The sequence below is a fragment of the Pipra filicauda genome, unplaced genomic scaffold, assembly GCF_003945595.2.
Source record: "Pipra filicauda isolate LSUMZ 115617 unplaced genomic scaffold, ASM394559v2 scaffold15_size4787011_pilon, whole genome shotgun sequence".
NCBI lineage: Eukaryota > Metazoa > Chordata > Aves > Passeriformes > Pipridae > Pipra > Pipra filicauda.
The window spans coordinates 2,530,909-2,536,908 of NW_024104096.1; the positions used below are offsets into that span (position 1 = coordinate 2,530,909).

At 39.8% G+C, this 6,000-nt stretch overlaps 1 protein-coding gene across 1 annotated transcript in view; it reads right to left on the bottom strand.

Moving 5' to 3' along the window:
• The window catches only part of LOC113982569 (gamma-aminobutyric acid receptor subunit pi-like), a 47,651-nt gene extending 45,000 nt beyond the window's left edge, over nt 1–2,651 (bottom strand). Inside the window, exon 1 of the mRNA XM_027710948.2 lies at nt 2,578–2,651. The gene's annotated coding sequence lies outside the window, so the exon portion shown is untranslated. The remainder of the gene's footprint in view (nt 1–2,577) is intronic.
• Between the last annotated feature and the right edge of the window lie 3,349 nt (nt 2,652–6,000).

Genomic DNA, 6,000 nt, shown 5'->3' on the forward strand with positions numbered 1-6,000 from the left:
ACTTTTTTACTTAAATCTTTTGCTCTGTACATCGCAGTTCTGTTGTCTGGGCAGCTGGACCTCTACATAACTCTGCAAATGTTTGGGTCTTCTTGTACCAAACTACAGGTCTCTAAAATCTGAGACTTTCACTGCCTTTTTAAGGTGTATCCCAATACTTTCAGATACCCCCAGACCCAATCCTGTAGACAGGGATTATCTTCTGCCACACTAGTCTGACAGTCAGAAGTCACAGCCCACCCATGTGGCTTCAATAGAGCAGAGAGGCTGTTTTCATGCAGTTTAATGGATGAGTGGGTTTGGGTTGAGTCAGAGGTAGGTAACCTTCAGAGGCTGCAAATGATGAATGAAACCTCAAAGGCACCTTTACAAAGGTTTTGACTGTGCAGGGAGGTGCAAACACTGTGGCTCACACTGATGGCTTGGGTGGTCTTCCATCAACCATCTGAGACCTCACAGCTGTCTAGGTGAGCACTTAATGTCACTAGGTTTCTAAAGCTTCCCCACAAGTGTGGGCTGAGAGCAGATAATAGAGCTACTGCAGCACTGACACCATACTTCACTACTGACACAGACCAGGGTAATGTGGTTTTATAGCCTGTAGCAAATATGGAGACAGTTCTGTTTGGGCACTATCAAAACAGACATGATTAATATAAATAGTTGAAAATCCAGAAGATTGGACAGAATATGCTGGTTGGGATTAAGAAAATAACAATTTGATTTGAAAAGACAGATGAAATCCTGTCTTTCTGATGTCAGCTTAAATTATTGTTCCTTATGAAAGTTAACAGATCTAGAATATTCTAACCCTTAACCTGGAGGAGAGTCTCCCCACGTAGACCCTGATGAATGCCTAAGCAAAGCTCACAGTCTCAAATTGCAGAAACTATCCAGGACCCAACTATTGTGCCTGCAGCTTCCCTCAATGCAGCCTCTGGCATGGGAGAATGAGGGTCATGTCAATTTATGTCACTGAACACATGCTCAAGGCCGTGAGGGAAAAATAATAGCCCTGCAGTAGCAGATTAGGCTCAATCATATCCATCTTCTCTCCTCACTGAATATTTTGCAATGTGCCTTTGAGATGTACGACAGAAAATCAGTCCCTTGGTCTGCAATTAATTTTGTTTGCAGTTGCAAAGACTTGTTAGTTTGGGGGGGAAAGGGGAAGAAAGGAGGGAATCTACCCCAGTGATGCCTTTTTTTTTCCATGCAAGTTGTGAATTTGAACCATAGATTTTTCTGGTTTTCCTATTGTTATGCATGTCTGAAACCTTCTAGAAAAAGTTTTATTTTTCTGAGTCCTGAAATGAATGCTTCTCAGTTTGAGTCCAAGGTCTAATTCATCACTGAGTTGGTAAATGTCCTGTAACCAGATTTACAAACTAACCATTCTCAGCAGTGCAACAGGATGAAAGACTAGAAAGGAGAAAATCCATTTTCAAAGCAGTTTAGGGTTTTTACAATCAAGGAAGCTCTTGTATTTGAAATTACAAATGAATATAATTAAAACTACTCAGAAGAATCACATATTTTAGCAAATTATAATCACAGGAAAAAAATGCTTTTAATTGTACAACCACACAAAAATGTGAATGTTGTCAAAGTTAAATATCCTGGGCTCAGCTGCACACTTTTGTACCGCTAAAGTTGAAGTCAGAGGAGTTATTCTGACTGAAATGTGGAACTGAGCTCAAAGTCATCAGGAATTCAGTCTAAGAGGAAATCACACAAGCAGCTTTGAAAGCAAGTAGCATTTTCCAATAAAATATGTATTTGATATTTTTTCCACTGATACAGATTTAACTAATCTTCCCATGTGGTAAGTGTGTGACTGTTGCAGGATCTTCCTTTCCTTTAAGTACAAACTTCTTTAGCTTCATTCTATGACAGGCCATTAGAATTACTTGGAGTTGTCATGATGAAGAACAACCTTTAAGAACCCTATTTATAAAGTTTCAATAGACATTGTGTATATAGGCAGTTGATTTTTTATATAATTAGAAAAAAAAAAGCCTGCTAGAGAAATAAAATGCTCTCGTTCAATTCAAGTATTCCCTTTCTTCATTACTTGGTGCCCAACAACAGGCTTAATCAACATGATCTACTTTCATTTAAATATTATACATCTTTTTAAGTACTAGCACATTGTTCATCCACATATTCATTTGAGGTGAGATGTGCAGATTTGCTAGGGAAGTGGAGAAGGGGGGAAATGGGAGCTGGCTCTTACATTATCTTTCTGGGAGAAGTTTCTCCAAGTGCCATTCACTGTTCTTAAAAAAGAGATTTTGAAGGCTTTTGGGGAGACACTCTCTTCTTAGATTTGACCTATTTCATTAATAGACATTTGAGTTATTCTGAGTTATTTTAATCCAGCAAAATAACCATACCTCAGAGAGGAAAAACTAAATTAAAAAAAAAAAAAAAAACTAACAACAAACCCAAAACAGACACAACTGAGCGGAGGGGGAGGGATCAGAAGGGAAGGCAGGAGTGCCCCCGGGAGAGGAGCGGTGCAGGGGACAGGCTCCCGGCGGGAAGTGCCGCGTTCCCGAGCCCAGCGCGCCTTACCTGAGCCGGGGCCGCGGCCCCGCGGCGGGAGCTCCGCGCAGCCTGGCAGCCGGCCGAGCACTGCGGGGCCGCCGCGACGCGGGTTCGAGCCCGCCCACGGCCGGGAGTGGGCGGCAGAGGGAGAAGGCCCCCCTGTCATTGTAGCTCAAGCCCCCATAGGTGCCTCTAAGCAGCATTGCCCCTTCCCTGCCCCTCCTCCTTTGCTTAATCTCGCTTCCATCCGTTTTCAGTTTGCGGTGTGTTTGGGGGAAAGGATGCTGGGCAGAGAAGTGGTGAGGGATCCCTGACAGATAAAAGTCTCTCCCACGGCTTCTTTGTTTGCCATGCCTCTGTAGCAGAGCTTGCATGAAACTTCCTGCTTATTGCCTTGGTTTTCTTCTTGCAATTGGCACATCCCAGCTACTCAGGGTAGAAACTTCCATCCTTGATCTCTATGTGTTGTGGAAATGTTCTGGACATCTTTAGGTAAGATATTTCGAGTCTTTTTAGGAGTGACTGGAAGAAAAGTGTTAGTTTTGCAAATGTTGCTTCCTTTCTGACCTCTCACTTCAGGAGCTGTTGGCAGTTTGCAGGGAGATGAAAGTACCGGTTTCTCTAAGGAAACAGCATTCCACACAACACAAGATATAGGAGATCGCTTAGGGGATTGTGATTACCAGTGTTAGGAAAAGCAACTTCTGACAGAATTTATGATCTGCTGTCAGAAATCATTGCCTGTAACTAAAGTATTGGGGCAGGGGGACAACACACAGACACCCAGGAACACACCAAACTCTTCCTGACACTGTTGCCAGTAGTAAAATATGGTATAACTGGTCAAAGGTGTGAAGGAGAAGAAAGATGATTTCCACTATTTCAGTTTTAACTCCTGGTGCTGTTTTGGGGATTAAGGATTTGATAACTGTTGAGGAAGGCAAAGTCTGAGAGGTACCAATCCTGTATCTTCTAATGAAAACCCTCCTATTTTACTTCCTAGAACATGCTAGTTGCAGTTTATGTCAGGAGTAAGCATGTGTTGTTTGCTTCTTCACAGTTACAAAACTATTTTGGTTGGAAGGGATCTTTAGAAGTCATCTAGTCCAACCCCTCTGCCATGGGCAAGGATATCTTCTGCATATCAGCTTACTCAGAGCCCTATCCTTCCTGGCCTTCAGCACTTCCAGGGATGGGGCATCCACCACCTCTCTGGGAAACTTGTGCCAGTGTTTCACCACCACTGGTTGTAAGAAATTTCTTCCTTATCTAGTCTGAATCTACCTCCTTGTAGTTTGTCCTTTTCCTTAACTTTATTTTAAAACTAGTTACTGACATGTTGTCCTAAGGGGCTATTTTGACATCATGTACCTGCTGTGACTGCACTGGAAGCTCGGCCCTAGGCTACAGAACATGAGGTCTGAGACCCAAAATAGGAGAGGAAGAACACATCTCTCCATGGCAAAAAGCAGAGCAGGTTTTGCTACTGCTGTTTGCCTTTCCGCTATAATTATTTTTAAAGCTCTTATTTGTTACTACATCTGTGAGAGAATTTAAAGGAATGTAAAAACCAGAGATACCTGGAGATATGTTAAATTCTGATCAGCAGTCTGCCTGTGAGATTATTTGGTGCTTGAACTGTTTGCCCAATAACACATAACCTTTATAAATCAACCAACATTAGCATTATCACTTATATATTATATTAATATGTAAGTGATTACATATTAATATAATTAATTACATATTATATTAATATGTAATCACTTACATATTATATTAAAATAGGGTACATCATAAATCAAAATGCCCCCATTTTTAATTTGATTACATTGACACTTAATGGATAGTATTTTGGACATATTAAGGTAATCAAAAATGCTTGGAATACTGACCAAATGAGTACTGAATAAATGTAGTATTGAGTGAGGACCTGAAAATTAGACCAATTAATACAGTTTGTATCTAAGCAAAAGGCAAAGAAAGAATGAGAAAATACCTACTGATCTATTGTTTTGATTTAAATCTTCTAATTTTAATGTAGTAACAGGTAATACTAATGTTGAGGCCTTTCAAAATCTGCTGATAGGGGAGTATTGATTTGAAATTACTACAGACAATTCGATTTCATTTTTCAGTGGTCCAGTTGAATGTAAAGAAAAGAAAGAAAATAACACAATAAAATATGCTCCATCTCTAGAATCCTTTAGGAAATAAAGTTTTCTGATTACTATAAATTATGTGGGAAGCAGAGGGTGACTCAATTAGCATTCTAATACATGGTACGGTCTACTTTCAAATATGAATGTTTGTCCATGAAAATCTACATGTATATATGTATATAAAAATAGTGAATAGTTGCATTTTAAATTATTATAATAATAGTCAGTGACCTGGGGGCTACATACTCAGCAGCCCTTGCAGATTATTTGAGTGGAAGATAATAAGCATATAAAATGGCTCAAATTTAAGGTTCATATCTTTCCTTTTTGCATCTTGTTGCCTAGTCACACAACAAATTCTTTGAAAATTAACTGTAGCAAGAGTCACACTTAAAATATAATCATTTTGATTAATTATTTGATGTCTTTGTTGAATTTTTTCTCCTCTCGATAAGCCTTTACTTGCCAAGTGAACTTCTTATATCACTACTTGCTGCTTTTTTCACTGAAGTAACTGAAGCTCAGTGAATTATTTTAATGTTCATCTGACCTTTTGTAGGATTACTCATGCCAAAATCAAAGCATATTCTTAATGAAATTGAGGCCTCCTACACCACCTCTCAGTTTGGAGCACTGTGGCTCTGTTACCTTGAGAGCTGCAGGTTGCACCTTGCACCTAAACATCTTCAGCTCAGACCATACTTTTGGGCACTGTGCTAGCCTTTACTCTTCCCATGTAATGACAAAGCACTTCAGGATGAAACCTCCCTGGGAGCAAGGCATCTTCATCTGAAACCACTATTTCTTTAAAGGTTGTTTTGAGAAGCACATATTTTTGATTGTATCACTTGTCAGTTGACTCATAACAGCATGGCTGCCCTTGTCATAGCTTTGTTAGCTCTTGCTACACTATTGAATAGGTCCAAGTGTTGCCTTTAATGAAGCACTTTTGTTTCCATTATGCCTGGAATAATGTCAATACTCAAGAACTAGATTAAATGAATGACAAAGCTGAGATGAAGACAGTGGATTTGATTATCTTGGGTAATTGATTTTCTTTGCATGATGCTGTCAGTGTCTGAAAGGCCAGGTGGATTAACTGAGTCTGTCAAGAACAGGCAGGCTTGTGCTAGTCCTGCATCATATAAAATTTTCCAGTTTATTTTCAGTAGCACAGTGGAAATGTGTGAGCCTACAGCTGGGATGTCTCCTGTTGTTTTAGAAGACTTGGTTTGATAGGATTTGGTTTTGGTTTTTTACTGGCCTAAAATGCTTACTTTTCAACATG